The sequence below is a fragment of the Lepisma saccharinum genome, chromosome 10, assembly GCF_977018435.1.
Source record: "Lepisma saccharinum chromosome 10, izLepSacc3.1, whole genome shotgun sequence".
NCBI classification, from domain to species: Eukaryota; Metazoa; Arthropoda; class Insecta; order Zygentoma; family Lepismatidae; genus Lepisma; species Lepisma saccharinum.
The window spans coordinates 6,904,211-6,921,658 of NC_139238.1; the positions used below are offsets into that span (position 1 = coordinate 6,904,211).

The 17,448-nt window shown below is 43.9% G+C and overlaps 1 protein-coding gene across 2 annotated transcripts in view; it reads right to left on the reverse strand.

Moving 5' to 3' along the window:
* The window catches only part of LOC145993741 (teneurin-m-like), a 540,838-nt gene that overhangs the window by 301,014 nt on the left and 222,376 nt on the right, over window positions 1–17,448 (reverse strand). Inside the window, exon 1 of one of the 2 annotated variants that reach the window (XM_083129492.1) lies at window positions 13,594–13,714. The exons of the other annotated variant lie outside the window; for it this stretch is intronic. The gene's annotated coding sequence lies outside the window, so the exon portion shown is untranslated. Of the gene's footprint in view, window positions 1–13,593; window positions 13,715–17,448 lie in introns of those variants that run through there. 2 annotated transcript variants of the gene reach the window in all.

A 17,448-nucleotide genomic window follows, 5' to 3' on the forward strand; every position in this document is an offset into this window, starting at 1 on the left:
CATGCTACTACGACAGTGATGCGTGTGTGGAACCAGTGGATAGAAGAGGGTTGTACGCAGTGACGGGCAGGTACTGGACCACGCAATGTGACCACAGGATGGGATGGCCGCCATCTTGTCCGCATGGCTGTAGTGGACCGTACATCTTCGTCCACAGTGCTGGCTCGATGCTGGAGCACTGCAACGGCTGTGGACCTGTCTGCGTCGACTGTTGACGCCATCTGCTGCGGGCTGGACTGGTGGTACGCATGGCATTGCGTCGGCTTACATTATCCAGAAACCCCAAACGTCTCAGACTGCAATGGGCATGTGAACTCCGTCGCTGGCGTGCTGAGTGGCAAAATGTAGTGTTTTCGGATGAGTCCCACTTCAACTTGTCCTACAGTGAAGGCAGCATACGTGTTAGACGCTACCGCGGCGAACGCAATCTGGCAGCCTGGTTGTTGAGCGGCATAGCGGACAAACGCCAAGTGTGATGGTTTGGGAAACCATTGGATACAACATGCGATCTCGCCTCCTACGTATTGAAGGCAATCTGAACAGCAACCGCTACATCAGGGAGGGTTTATAGCCAGAGCTACTGTCCCCCCTTCAGGCAACTGCACATGCCATATTTCAGCAGGGTAATGCCCGGCCACATGTGGTGAAGAATGTTGAAGCTGTCTTCGAAGAACGACGGGTACCACTGCTTCCCTGGCCTGCACGTTCGCCTGACGTATTGCCGATCGAACATGTCTGAGATATGGTTAGTCGGCAACTTGTTTGTCACAATCGTCCAGCAACCACTGTTGATGGTTTGTGGACTCGCATAAAAAAAAAATCCGCGTGGAGGGAGATTCCCCAGGAACATATCCAGGCCCTCTTTGATTCCATGCCACGACGTGTAGAGGCTTTGTTTGCAGCACGTGGGGGCTTCACACCATACTGAATTCTCAAGGTCAGAGATCATGTACAGTTCTGTAATCCTAATCATTTGTGTATTGGCATGTACCTAATCTGAGGTATAAAATTCATTTCAATCACATGTATCCTTCTTGGTGTTGCAATTTTCACAAACAGCAGTGTAATAACCGAAGCGATGCATTTACGAAGAACTAATAACCGAAGCGATGCATTTACGAAGAACTAATAACCGAAGCGATGCATTTACGAAGAACTAATAACTGAAGCGATACATTTACGAAGAACTGATCGCTGAAACGATACTTACACAAAGAACTGGCAACTGAAACTATATTTGCACGAAGAACTGACGAGGGAAACGATATTCTTATCTTTTCACATAAGAATCGTACATAAAAAATATTTGTTCTCGTACATTGCACTTCTGAAGCGACATTGTAACATCACTCAACACTTATCGGTTTATCATTTTATCACCTTAGCAAACTACACAGAAGCGAACAACTTTCAGACATTCACGGCAGACAATGAGGTGCCACAATCTGATGACATGGATCTGTTGTTGGAAAGAGTGTGCAGTGTGCTTGTCGAAGAGAATCTTGACGAAACCTCGGTTTGGAAAGCTACCGCTTGAGTTGAGGGGATATGAACAGTGCTAATTTCGCCAGCAAGCGGAGTGGATCCAGCCGCTTCACGAACACACATTCGAGCGGCTTAATAATCAAGAAAACGAACTGCGTAAAACCAATTGCACTTCTGGAGGTTTTGGCAAAAACACGCCTTTGCACAGTTATAGCAATATGTTCGGAATTGGTCTAGAAGTCATTACACCATAGCGGACATTGCTTCGTAAACAAGATGGTCTTCCCTTTACAGCTAAGAAACAAAGCCCCATCAAATGGTCACTGCCTGCTCAGGCGCATGTATTCCACGACAATACGTTCGCCTTGGACCGCACATCGTTTCAGAAGTTTACGATCGCGAGATATGACATCACGACCATGAACGTGACGAATCTTCTGCATTGCCTTTCTTTTCTTCAAACTCAAACTGCAGATGGTCCCCTCCGTTATGCATCTCCATATGCAAGTCACACAGTCCCCGAAGACCCTCATAAAATCCGATTTGTCATCATCCGGGGAAGCAACAGGAAGCAATTAATGTCTCTTGACAGTCCAGGCATGTAGGATGGTTCTCGGGGGATAAAAACTGACTTTATCACAATGTTTTCACTGCTAACGACTTGGCCACGGTAGAAGAGCTTGCCACGAAAGTACAAAAAAAAGGTCCACAAGAAGAAGTGGTAACTCGATCTCTTGTGCAGGGCGTAGATGGTCAGCAAATTACAGGAAGAGGAAACTGGTGGTCACGAGGTCATGCTCGGATAGTTTCTTTGTTCGTGGGGGTATAATTTCTACCATCAAATATCCGTCCTTCTTACAACAGCCGGTGGACACTTGGCTCGTTACAAACGTTAAGGTGGTTGGTTCCAGTGCTTTATATGGGCAACAGATCTGGGTCGTCAAGGACACAAAAAATTGCTTAATTTGCTTAGGGTTCTGTGCAGGTTAATCTCTTTATGCGATGCTTCTGCAAGAAATTCCAGCCACATCATTAGGCGCGAACGTTATCAAACTGTCACATGTTCATGTATGCACCTTTTGTTTTACATTCTCTTTGTAGTTGTCAAGATTAATTGCGGAGATGCAGGTGAATGATGGCTAGATAACAATGGATGACAGTTTAACACAAAGAAATATTGTTGCACTGCAACCCTGGCATCTTTGCGTAACCTTCTAGTCACTAGAGCACGTTTTAACAAATGCGTTTACATCAAATGAGCCACAGCAATTTCTTAAATATATGAATGAAATTTTAGGAATAAAACGTATTATTTGGCTGAATTAATAACACAAAGTATATACTACCCCACCTGGTACCGGAAGGTGTGCCTCCCCTATTATTACCAATTATAGAATGTATAGAAATAATCAGAAACTTCACTCGCTCAAGGCCTCTCCGATGGCGCAGTGGTAGCGTCGTCGCCTTGTCGGGTTCGATACCCGGTGGAGGCACAAGTGGTTCGGATCCCACTTTAAACTGTAGGTCCAGTCCCGATTAGCCTATATGTGCATAAAGTGGACTTAAAACACCAATTCAATCAATCAATCAATTCATTATCCCAAAATATTTTCATGTTAGTGAATCAGTCGTGATCATAGTGCATGTGATGAATAAGACACTTCACTATTGATTGATTTAGTTTATTTTACTTCGCTTTTCTTTCACTCTTGCCTAATAGCAAAGATGAGTATGAGTGATGATATGATGAAATCGATAAAGGGAAACTCACATGTTCATAGCCAGGCCAAGATTCGAACCCGGGACCTCTGACGGCGTTCCGATACGGGAATCGGCAAGAATGGAAGGCAACTGTGAGTATGAAATCTGATTTCATTAATAGAAAGAAATAACTACACAAAACATAATAAATATGCAATCTATCATGTAATAATTACATGTTTGATTCGTAACTCCACTTTAGGCACAGATAGGTTAATCGGGGCTGGATCTACAGTTTAAAGTGGGATCCGAACCACTGTCCAATGTGCTTCCACCGGATATCGAACCCGTGACACCTTGATTACAAGGCGACGACGCATTCGGGGAGGCCCATTTATGAGTATGTTCCTCTCCCAGCAATCTTCGGCATCCCCCCCTCTTTCAACGGTTTCTTCGTAGGTTTACCAATATCATACCTAACTCCAGACGTTGTTGGACTGAGCGAGTGAGCGAGAGAGAATATGTGGTGAGTGTGTGTGTGTGTGTGTGTGTGTGTGTGTGTGTGAGAGAGAGAGAGAGAGAGAGAGAGAGAGAGAGAGAGAGAGAGAGAGAGAGAGAGAGAGAGAGAGAGAGAGAGAGAGAGAGAGAGCTGGCATAGCGTTAGGTATAGAAGCCAAAAAACACACGAACCAGCTAATGGGGATGTGTGTGTGTGTGACGCAAAAACTGGCGTCAGAGAGAGAGAGAGAGAGAGAGAGAGAGAGAGAATGGGGAGGGAGGCCAAAAAAAAATCGGCGAGCGTTTGCTCAGTTTCCATAATGAAATGTTAAATTTGCAACGAAAGCTTTTAGGAAAATTGAAATTAATGCAGCCCAGCCGCCCCCTATGGGAGAAAACGTCATTCAACCGTAAGGTTTCAAACGCACCAGAAATGCAAACGCAGGACTGAGAGTGCGTGAGCGTGTATATCGGCAACGGGATTGGAAATTCTGACCTCCCGCAACGCACCGTGCAAACAGATGATGAATTTTCGACCCTGCATCGTACGAAACGGCCATCCACAGCGAGAATGCCTTGATGGAAGCAAATATAGGACCTGGGGGAGGATGGGGGGGAGTGATAAAAAATCCGCCGACTAAGCAGATCATGTAATGGCTTAGCCGGAGGATAAGGCTCTTGGTTTAATTATCCTCCGCGTACATAGTGCCCCACCAACCCCTCCGCAACGTCACAACCGAGAACCGTTGGGCAGCATGTTGGGGCCATTGGGAAAGTATTGTTAACACTCGGTACAGACGGGAGAGAATGCACGACTTCTGTCCTTGAAGTAGGAAAGTTAACGAGAACAGGTCTCGGGCCGACTTCCGTGGCGAAGTGGTTAGCACGGCGCGTCCCGACGCCAGGAGTACCGGGTTCTAATCCAGGCCTGGGGATGTGCGTTCTTTGCGAGTGTTGATTTTGAAATGCTTTAACTCCACTTTTATGCATAGTGAGGCTAATCGGGACTGGACCTACAGTTTAAACTGGGATCCGAACCACTGTGGGATGTGCCTCCGCCGCGTGTCGAACCTTCGTGGCGATTAGCCACAGGTGTCCCAAAAGAGAGTTAAAATAACCGAATTCAATCAATCAATCGAGTTACAAACACCTTACTCGCCTCTACGATAACGTAGTGGTAACGTCGTCGCCTTGTAATCAAAGGTTCCTGTCCAGATGGGAGCAGATAGTAATTCGGACCATACTTTAAACTGGAGCCTCAGTTGCAATTAGTCAATCTGTACATAAAATACACGTAAGACTACAAACGCAAGTACCCTACCCGTTATCGTACCCACATCTGCCGTCTGGCTGACTGAGTTCGCCTCGCTGTCTCATATCCGGAGGTTCCGAGTTCACGATGACGTAGGCTTTTCGACCGATTTGATTTGGTTTATTTTACTTTGCTTTTCTGCACCATTTGGCTAATCGCGAAGAGAGGATGAGTAATGACATGATGAAATTGATCAAGGAACACTCACAAAGAACACTTATGCTCTGACCTTCAATCGAACCCTGGCGCGCTGTGCTAACCACTTCGCCACGAAAGTCGGCTGGTCAGGCATTAGTTTTATCGACGACACCCTCATTCATTCAACATTCAACTTATATATGTGGATGCAAGGGGCTATACTGAACGCAACTCCTACTGGCGGCTGGAAACAACGAATCAGCGATCAGTCGAATTTTCTTCGGCTGACATCGGGCAAAAACAGAACCACGCTTGGCAACGTTGCTTCGGGAGAGCGATGCGTTCCCTTCGGCTTTCACTTCGCAACTGAGTTTAGAGACACCCATTGGACCACACGCCCCCGATTGGAGGACAAGACGCGCCAGAAATAGCCATCAAGGTCAACCGCCGAGCCCAAGAGGTCCAGTCGTCAGACTTGCACGGGTTCAATGCCAGGGACAGGTAACCCCAGGTGAAACTTCTTCCCATTACATATTCGAAACAATGCGCAATGAACCCAAGACGCCCTAATCACAAGACGACAAAGTTAGGAGTGCGCAATCTTTGAGGTCCGAAGAAAGAGAACAACCCTCGTACGTTAAAAGAATATTGTACCAGCAGTTGTCTAACGGGTCACGGAAACTTTACGAGAATTCTTAAACGACCCATATAAATAACCTCTTTAGCCCTAGTGCGGGTTTATCGGTTCATCAGTATTGAACCCCCCCCCCCCCCTCCACCCGCTCTCGTCGAGCGTCCGTTCGCAGGAGTTTAGCAGAAGCACGAGAAAGAAAAGGAAAGGGGAGGGGGCAGAAGAGGGTGATAAAAATCGCAATTCAAGATAGCGTCTGCTTCTCCGATGCTCGTTATGTACATATCCATCATCCCCTGCGCTTGACTGCGAAGGTCATATGTAAACGACCCCCCCTGTTATCACAGTCGCCGTCACGTTGCCTCAGCTTGCGTTTAACTCAGGGATCATGTGATCGCACACTTAACCGGGGGAAGACGGGATTAATATGCATGCCCCGGTTCGCGATAAACTACCATTTTTGTTTCGGTGGACGCAGAGCCCTCTATCGATTTCTTTTGTTTCGCGAAATTAATTGCAGTCATTTTGCGATCGCTCGTACTATGTGGTGGTGGGGGGGGGGGGTCCGGAAACGCCACACCAAACCCGTAACCTTTTGATTATGAGGTTAAAGAACACATTGAAGCTGGCGGCATCGGTCAAGACCCTCACCGAATACGAATTAATCCTGTTTCGGTCGGGTAAAAGCACCGTGAAGCTGGTGACACAATCATCGCTCAACACTTAGACCAATCCAGAAACAAAGCTGGCTTATTTTGTTCTGGTAGAAACACGGTGAAGTAGTTTACTCATTAGCTGCTCAAGACTCGGATCAATCCAGAACGAAATCGACTTTGTTCGGATAAAAACCAGGTGACTTATCACCAAGGTTGTTGAAGGTCCAGGTACCCATAAATTCCAATGGATTCTATTGGGTTCCGCTGGAGGACCGGTACCTTCTTTCTCGCATAATTTAAATTCGGTCCAAGTTGCGTATTGTTACATTGAAAAAAGGTTCCTGGACCGAATTGAAATCCTTCCGTAAAAAAAGGCTTCTGGACCGAATTGAAATTCATTCCGGAAAAAAGTTCCTGGACCGAATTGAAATTCATTCGGAAAAAAGGTTACTGGACCGAATTGAAATGATTTAAATATGAAAAGGTTATACACTGCCTAGAACTCATTTACGTTTGCTGATTTTCTCTCCCAGTCCGGGATTGAATTCATTTACAATTCCTGGACCAGGTTGACCGATTAAAAGTTGCCTTCTAAAAAGGTCCGCCAGACGTTTTACATTGGAATGTCACGCTGCTGTTGTAGAAAACGTAGCGCAGGGAATAAATCAAAACGCTGTTGTTCTCTCGTGGGCCACGTTCAAAAACTCCCTTGTCGAAGAGTTACTGTACATAACGCAATGGACTATATTAGTGTGGTGTCCGACATCCGATCCAGGAACCGCAGCCAATAGGAGCCATGGGGCTACATGGAGAGGGGTAACGTGACTGCAGCGTTTGCGTTTCGCCCATTTCTACCTTGTACCTTAGATTCTCGAGGCAGCCAGCACCTGGGTTAGTCTCAAGTGGATAATTGTTTATCGTCAGGTCCGTATTCGATCCAAGTTGCGTATTGTTTGATTTCAATACGGAAGTTGGGCCCTATTTAAACTGATTCGGGAAAAAGGTTCCTGGACCGTATTCAAATTGGTTCGGAAAAAAGGTTCCTGGACTGAATCGAAATACTTTACAGATAAAAAGGTCCTTTACGGTCCGGAACCCATTTACGCTTGCTGATTTTCTCTCCTGGACCGGAATTGAATTTATTTAAAATTCCTGGACCTTTAGCAACCCTGCTTATCACCAAAGATTCAGACAGATCCAGAACCAATTTGGGTGGGATGGGGGGGGGGGGTTAAAGACATGGTGAAGCAGTTGACACTCGAGAGTCAGTTTGATCCAGAACCAAACGGGTTGTTTTCGGTAAAAACACGTTAGAAGTTAACACAAGACTCAGAAACCAAACTGTTTTTTTTTGGGGGGGGGGTAAAAACACGGTCAGGCATCACATCACTCAAGACTCAGGCTGATACGGAACCTTTTTTTTTTTTTCGTGTAAAAGTACGGTGAAGCAGGTGACATCATCAGTCATCACTGAAAACTTAGTACAAGCTAGAACCGAAGCAGTTTTGTTCGGGAAAGAATATGAGGGTGGAGCAGGTGAGACATCAATTATCGCCCAAAAATCAGACCCAATTCAGAACAAAACCTGATTGTTTTCTTCGGGTAAAAACATGGTAAAGCCGCTTTACTAAAGCGGCTGACACAGGGCTCCAAGTGGACCGGAACGGCGTTCCAGTCCATGAATATCTGAAACCGTCCCGTTCTGTCTCGTTAGAAATGGCAACAGGATTTTTCTTTAAACATATTTCATTACGTTTTGCTCTTCAGTGTGAACGATATATTATAGAATTTACATTACCTTTCTCTCTACGTGGAGATGCGTTCTTGTTGCGAGGGGACTTCATAATATGATGTTCCATGTTGCCTTCATCCTTTGTGCCTTGTGGATTCGATTGTTCTGACAGTCAGTGGCGGCGATTAGAGACAATTGCCTACCCCATTTCGCCACTTTTTCCCCCGCACTATGCTAAACATTGTCTACAAAGGGAAGTATAGGAGGAGGTCTAAATATGGGCGAATGTTTAAATATGGGTTTTGGAGTTATCAGCGCTCCCGCGTGCTGCAGCCTGGCAGAGTCTATGGGAAATGGTTATCTGTCAAGGACAAAGGTTGCGACGCCAATTCGCAAGAGAAAGTGGTGGTTAGTTTCGACCTTGGACGCTGTTATAGAATTGCGACCTCCGAAAACTTTTTGCAAGTATGTTTTAACTCAGCGCTTTCTGAATTCTCATCTGCTTTGTATAGGTTATGATATTAGCGGTACATAAAACAAATGTGGGCTTTTATAATGCAATGATTTGTTTGTGAAATATGTACCACAGAGAGAGAAAAAAAATTGAAGAAAAATAGCGTAATGGTCTAAATATGGGCTATGACATGAGGTCTAATGTTGAGATCACATTTTCAACAGATATTTGGATGTTTTTCTTAATTTCGATTTTTTCCTATTCCGCGTGATTATCACAACAACAGATTATTCACAAATATGAATTTTATAATGTTTTAGCGATAAATGACTGTTTTTTAAAATTTTAATTGGTTTTTGTGATATTTCCACTAGTAGCCCATATTTAGACCACAATTTTGAAATACATCATTTTACCATTTTTTGGAAATTGCTTTTTTTTTTTAAAATATGGAGACCTTTTATACTTTAGCATGCTATTACATTTAAGTATATATTTCATAGATATGCATTTTAAAGGCAGGTGCCTCCGAAAATGACAAAATAAAAAGGGGGGCCCATATTTAGACCTTTTCTCTACTGTCTTTACCCCCAAAGTTTTGGCACCTTGCCCCCCCCCCCCCCGGTTTTGGAATCCAATCGCCGCCACTGCTGACAGCACAAGATCTTTACACAAATTTCGGTTCTCTTCTCACGGCCTCTAAGTTTTCTTTCATACTTTCGTAGTTTTATTTTTCCTGATTAGCCTAACGGAATAAGGTGGGCTTGGCATCCAAAATAAAAACTTAAATCAAATCATTCTTTTAACACTGCAGATATATTGTTGACGTTCTAAAGAATTAATCCAATCCTTGATCATACGCAAAATAACAATATGGTACTGTCTTTCATTTGCGCAAATTGATTATTTTAATAAACATCATTAAGGCAAAGTATTGAGAATATGAACATAGATTTTTGAAAGAAAAAAAATCCGGTTGGGCGAGCTGATACCATTCACGATTTCTGTTGTTTTTTAAAAAAAATTAAAAAGAGATGGAATTGCAGAAGACTTGTGTACTATGTATTTTATATTATTTGATGTTGATGACAACATTTTAATACTATTATTAATTATAATACAGCACGTCATTTCACTAGTCGTTAATCTCGTACCTGCAGTAGCTAGAGACTAAAAAAGAATAACCAGCATGTTGACGAAGGTAACGCTTTTCGAACCCTAGACTAACACGTGATTCAGTGTCAGGCGGATTCAAAACCAAATCTATTTTGTTGGAGTGAACGTATATTGTTGACACGACTTCCATGTGAAAGCATTGTCCCAGCGAAAAGCAAGATTAGGCGCCGGAAATTCGTTCCAAGATGTACAGTCACCATCAATAAAGATGGCGACATCTAGATCCTGAAATACTGGTTTTCCTACAAGGCGTTGTGTGTGTTGCCTATATTCACGCCGATAAGTGGATTTTAATATGAAATTTTCAATGGCAGCTTCTACCACCGTCGTACAGGCAACAGACATAACACATTGCGAAGCGAGTATTTGAGAATCTAAACGCACGGCCATGAAATTAGGCGGGTGGCAGAAGTTCGCGCAGTTGCCACGTCGAAGCACAACCCCTGAGTTCGGAGGTTTAAGAGAATGAAAGATCTCGTTGTAGAGTTGGTCTTTGCAATCCATGTGATACAAACTGACAGTATTTGCTCGGAAGGTCAAAAATGCCCCGGAGAGAGGTCGGTCTGACGCTCGAACCAGGGGTGTCCATCCCCCCAAGGCCTATGACGCATCCCCCCCAAAGGGAGAACATTTCACCCTTCCCCCCTTTACGCCGAATTATTTACTCAATTTATTTTGTCAGACAAAATTTGCGGAACAATATACGTAATACAGACATACAGGGTGGGGCAAAATAATAATCCCACTTATATGGTGTTTCGGTGGGGCAAAAAAATGTTAGCACCGAAAGGAAAACATACACATTTAATGTACCCCTTCAACCCGTGAGAGAAATGTGAATACATTTGAGCATTCTGTCAACCATTGAGTCCATGAGCCTTGAACACATGTCTTGCGGTATAAAGCGTATCACTGTCGAAATTCTTTGTTTAAGGTCTTGTATGTCCCGCGGTTTTGGTGCGTAAACACGCTCCTTTACCATCCCCCATAACCAGAAATCGCACGGGCTGAGGTCTGGTAATTTTGTGGTAACATTATTTTGCCCCACCGAAACACCATATAAGTGGTGACATTATTTTGCCCCACCCTGTATTTAAGCAATGTATTGTTTACAATATAGACATTTACATATATATTGATATTACTTTGACATTAATTGAAATAACATTTTACATAAGTGGTAATAACTTCTGACGTTGGCAACTTGTTGCAGCAAATTTATTGAGAATTTTCTCTTTTTGAAACACTTTTAAAATACCAGACTCACAGGATGAAATGAAGGTAGACATTAACCACCCATTGACCATACACGAACGTAATCTGTGACACTCATTGTGCGTTCTGCAGAGCAACTTGTCACTGGCACGGAGATCACAATCTTTATAAAATACCTGCAAATTTGGAAAGGTCGAAAAAACTGGACAACAACTGATCAACCAGACAGTTTTCCTGCTTGACTAACCTTGTATTAACGCGAACAGAACGCCCCAACCCCTTTCCCAAACAGAATCTAAAGGTATAAGAAGTGGCGTTTCATTTCATCCCCATCGCCGCGATCACCCACAGGTAGGTAGAAAAATTGTACATAATAACCATAACTAAAAATCAATAACAAGACAAACGAAACACAACCCCCTCATTTTTGTGTGGGGATATACAAAATTGGTACCTAAACTATATAATTTTGTCCCTCCAAACTATTCCCATGACGCAGGCGCGTCATGAATCCCCCTGTGTCATAGGCGGAGTTCTGGAAGGGCCAGAGGGGGCCTAGCCCCCCCAACTTGAAAAAAAGACTAAAAAATAACACATGATTAAGTTCAGTTACTACATTTTTGTTATGAAGCCATACCGCAAATCTTGACGTTTGGCACGATGGCATGTGCGTTAATTGCGCCGCAATAGCGGGTCTTATGGTGGAACCACAAGCAAAACGACTTGCGCAGTCCCACGACACCTGTGCACCGTACTCCCGCGTGGGGGGAGGGGGAGAGTGGACCATACTTCCTTATGGCCCGAGCTGAACGGAAGAAGGGAAAGCTGCGCGGGGACTTTTCCTCCCAAGGTTTTTTTTCCTTGTGGTCGATCTATAGACGATTTGATTGATGTGTACAGTTTGAAGAAAGAAAAACATAAAATGACTTTGTGTTGAGTCAACAGTTACTGCTGAGGCATCAAAAGAACTTTTCAATTTAATTTTTCTAAAATTTGTGAAGCTTACTATTGTTCCGTAACTTTTTTAAAGTAATACGAATATTGTATCAATAAAAATTTAATGAAATGCAATAATCGTACTGTTTTTCTTCTTTTTAAAACTGACAACCAATATACGAATTAATATTTGTTTACTTAAGCGAGGAAATTTAACATTTTCAAATCTAAAAGGCCTAAAACTAAGTGTTTTTAAGGCGAGGAGGGACAATTTCCCCTAGGTTTTTCTCGCTGGGGCAGGTGCCGATCACTGTTGCCAACTTCGCTCTTTTGGAGCCAGATCTGGCTCTTTCGTGCACTCGTTTGACTGTGAACTGTGGCACCATGATGCCACCACTGGCTCGGGCCCACAAAGACCAACCTTTGCCATGAGTGTACATTTTGCACGTGACGTGATATTCGTATAGCTATAGGCTGCGTCACCCACCTCTTCTTTCCTCCCCATGTATTTTTATATATAGCGCCGTGGCTAAGATGAAGATGACAATATTGTTATCCGGGAATCCTTTATTTTCGATTCCATATGAACATCATTGGATTATTGATGGGTGATGCCGCCAAATCTAGGCGGTGGAAACTAAGAATAAATTGCCATAACTTTAAAGCTAACGGTAATAGCAGCACCCCACCCCTCTGACAACTAAAATTACCCTAGGAGGCACTTTATGCAGCATCCGTTAATCTAGCTCCTTGAAAGTCCTCTTTAGCTCTATTAATGGACAAATTTAGATATTTTATGCACATCAGTTTGGCAACACTGCAAGGATGGCCGTATGAGACAAGGAGAGATGCATTAGGTTTATGGAACCATTATTTTATTCGTTCTCTCGGAAATATCAAACATCCAATGACGTAATAAAGTACATGGACGGAAAAAGGACACGTTGAACTATGTCATAGTAGTAGGAAAAGTCGAGACTCCCATTTGATTAGCCGTAACTTGAAGTTGAAGTCGATTTCCCATAAGGAATACATGGGATTCTATAAATACTTATTAATCATATTTTTCAAACATCGTGTCTAGCTTACTAATCAACTTTTGAAAATAGTTTCCACTTGCAACATGATGACAAATTCATACTCTCTTGCATACTAAGACCTTTTTTACATAGCAGTGTCCAATCCGACGATATTGAAATAAATGCACAACTGGTGCGTAATTGTCCATCCTCGACTTAAGTTGTTGTCTTTTTAATTTCAAGGAAGGCCTCCGAACCTCTTATAAACTAGGGGATATTCAATAACCTTCAGGTACATCATAAGCTTCTCCCAGAGTCTGCCCCCACCAAAGCAAAAGCTCAAACTCCGCTCATGCCCTGTGTGCACCCCTGGCTTGAACTAGGCAACGCAGCCCTGTTGACGTTGCCACACGGTGCACGGGAACCAGCGAATGTTGTCCCGCTCTCGCTTTGCTTATCCCATATGTGGCACCAGCGCAATTCTGCACAGCCGCCTATTTTCATGGCCGTGCGTTTGTGTGTCCCGTTTTCATTTGCCAGTGGCCGTACATCTAACAATCTGCTAATGGGCGCAGGACCTCACGTACCTTGTACATCATGAACGTAAGCAACACTACCAACAGGCTAACGATGTACTCACCATTCTGAACGAGGAGCGTGGAATCCCGTGCGAGCGCTAACTCTGAGTCGGTTAGCGTGGCGTCCGAGGCATTTTCCGAGGTGGGGGTGTCGCTCAGCCCTGCCGGGTGGTGATGCGAGTACGGCTGCTGGTAGGGGCTGTCGGTGTATAGCTTGGCGGCCAGGGGGTTGGCGTGCCGCCGGAGGGACCGATGCACGGGGGATGTGTCCACCTCAACCTCCCCGTCGGAACCGCTGAGGTACGTGGGTGCGGGGTAGTATCTTCCCCCTGGAATCGAGGAGGTGGACTTGGCAGTCTCTATCCCGTTGCTCTCCTCCCTGCCAGAAGATAGCTGGTGGCGTCCCTTACCTGCAACAACAACAAACAAAATCGCAATTAGAATCTTTCAAAGACACACACATTGTTACAGTGTTTACGATATATGTTCAGAAATCAGTGGTCAGTCAAGGAAGGGGTGAGCAAGCAAAACAGTGGAAAAGTTAGAAAATTGTAAAGATCGCGACGCTTGTGCTCTATTAAATTATTATTTTTGTCTGGACAGGTGGGTTCTACACTAAATTCGAATTTGGGTGCGTCAGCACTTAGGCTATTTTGCACCCGGCACGGGGTTCAGCACCTTACCATAACTAACATAACTGTCATGTCGTGTAACTAAAATATTAAAATATTCTGACTTTCGTTAAAAGCTGAGGCTGTAAAGAGGCACTCAGCACACATAAGAACAAAACACAGGACAACACAAAGAATTATACTGGTCATAGAGCCAGTCGCCAGACCCTCGTTAGTCTGCAAAACCAGTCTAGGGTGTACTACGTGGAAGTGAGGTTGACAATTGGGTTTCACACTAAAGTTCAAGACAGAAGGTTCCCCTCCAGTGCAAATATTCAATGCACATGCATGGCCAACGGACTGGAGAGACACGATGTCTGCTGAGAAAACGGCCCAGTCTCAGCGACATGTGTAGCTTGTCGTGACGCTTCGGTAGGAAAGGTTACATTTATTTCTGAAGTTGCGTTTCCTAGTGGCACGTTTCGTTTGTCGCATTCGTTTCGGTCTGAAATCTTCCCAAAAGTTTCATCAATTTAACATTTATTGCTAAAACCTATTCGGAATAGATTAATAAGATTACGTAGCCACAAACTATTGTAAATATATAGGCAACAGCGAAAGCAAAACACAAGATTCAAGTGAATGCTGTAGAAGGCTCTCTAAGCATATGTACTTTTCTCCCCCCAAAGGAGATGAAAGTTCGAAAAAGCTCGCTGACCTCAGCCAAAGGTTCAGCCGAGCCTTAAGGAAGCTTTCAGACCGAGACGAAATGTATCACTTGGAAATGAGCGTTCAAAAAAAAAAAAAAAACATTTCGCACCAGGGGTATGACTTATCGCACGTAAGTCAAACACCTTCTCGGTCAAGCGTCGAATTTCATCATCTGACGCAAGCGTGGAATGCTTTCGCGGTTAGGTTAGGCTTGTTAGGTTAAAATATCTTAACACAAATACACTACATTTAGTAAAACATTAAAATACTGACCAAAGCAAAATTTTATAGTATAAAATATATACACTAAAAACGTAAACCGTTAGAGAGTGGAAACGTTACGTTTTTAGTGTATATATTTTATACTATAAAATTTTGCTTTGGTGAGTATTTTAATGTTTTATTAACATGAAGACAAGGCTTAACTGTGTTACTACATTTAGCCTAATTAACCTGACGTCATAAGACGAAATACAAAGCTTGTCCGAGAAGGTGTTTGACTTACGTGCGATAAGCGAGACCCTCGTATCAGAGTGCCACGGCAACCTGCGCATGTCGCTTATCGCCTCGGTCTGCTGCTTGCGCATGCGCAACGAATTGAGGCGAGGATAGAAACGAAGAAGGTTGTCTATCTTCCTTTCTTGTAGACTCTGAGAAGACCATGTCGTTTCGGTCTGAAAGCTGCCTTAGACCAAACTAAAACTACACTCCACGGGCAACAGACCTCTAAGAGCCAGGGTCTGCTAGAGCGGCCTTTACATTGGGTTACGCGCGGTCAGCGCATCGAGTCCCATCGCCGCTGTTTTCTGGATTTCCAGACCGCAGCGCGTTACTTCTTCTTCTCTAATGGCCACATGTTCTCAATAAAAATTGATGCATCGTAGATCATATAATAATCGGTTTTAATGAACACTTACTTTCAGTGACCTTCGGCGTCGGCCAGGGGGGTGGACCCCTCCCTGGAAATTGACATCGTTCATTTAAAGATACAAGAAAGCCGAAAGTTTGTTAGTCTTATTGTTAAGAACAGAAATAAAGTTCATTTTGTTAGTATTCGAACACAATAATCAAAGTAAAATTGCATTGAGTGAAAAATACAGAAACAAGGTTATATTCTACCATTTCATCCAAGAACGAATGGTTTTACAGTTTTCAAAATTCTATTAATTACAGTTGTAGGTGAGAAGTCGCACAACACACTTTATACCTAGGTATATTAAAAAATCCCCCTAAGCCTTTTCTTGAACGAGACATGGAAAGGTTAATATCAAAATGCATTCAGATACTAACCGCATAAAATGCAAAAGAAATAATGGAAAATAGTTCACTCGTATGGTGGATCGAGTCTCCCCATTTATATAATAATAATAATAATAATTATTATTATTATTATTATTTCGAATATTTTTTTGTTAACTTATAATATTTATTATTGTATAATTACATTTATAACCGTGCTAATAATACTTGTTTTTCTACTATTAAACTTTTATCATTTGCCCCCCCCCCACCCCGCTAGTTCAGTGAGGCGTTGACCTAAAAAAAACTAGGCACAGGGAAACGACGCACTGTAGCAACTCTCCCACACACACGCACACACACCCACTGAGAGCTATATTAGCGCGCGTGTGGGTGCTAAAATACACACACACATACACGAGCACGCAATTTGCTGTGATGTTGCATGCCCGAACCTCGTAACAGGCCGGTGACTAAGGGAGCTCGTATCGGAAACATGATTTTCAATTAGATTTGATTTGCTATCTCATCGATGTCCTCCGCATTACGCTAAAATACCTGTCTTGCACGTCACACCATAACTCAACCGCTCCCCCCCACCCCCAACCCTCCACCCTTCCCGTTCGAGCCATTACGCTGCCGCAGGGGGTTGGTGGGGGGCAAAAGCCGCGCCGGGCAGAGGCGTGCCGTGTCAAAAGCGCCGGGCGACAAGGAAAAAGTGAGGTGATATTGTCACGTGTTCCTGTGTGGTCTGTATCGACGCGTTTTGGATCTATCACAGTAGCTTAAGCGATCGTGCGATATCAAGGACAATTTCAACTGCGTGTTATCCTTGGGGGGGGCATTAGCCACGGTAGTCTAGTCGGTGGGGCGTCTGACAGCCATGCGGGAGACCTTGGTTCGACCTGGGCGATCTGAGGTCGGAGTTTCTCCCGGCCTTGTCCCCGCATACAGCGGCTCTGGGGATCACCAGCCTCAAATCAACAGAGTACTTGGGGGGCAACCCTGGGGGTTAAAGGCGGCCTCAACTGATCACATCCCCGCCAAAATGGCCGAGATTGAGAATACGTAGAGCCATACTCCCCACCTCCCTTAAATGTGCCGGCAATTTTACCTTTACCGCACCTTGTTCACAGACTGGACCTACAGTTGAAAATGCGATACATGGCCAGTGGCAGTTTCAGTTCAAGAGAATGGCCCTGCATAGTAAAGGGCTCTCAGAGGGCAGTAAATCCAAAAAAGTATATATTTCAGCTGGGTTGTTAAATTTTGATCATGGCACGGATAGCGAACTATCGCTGCTGTGGATGGTACCGAGAGAACCCTTTCAAAATAGGGACGATACGGTACCAAAAC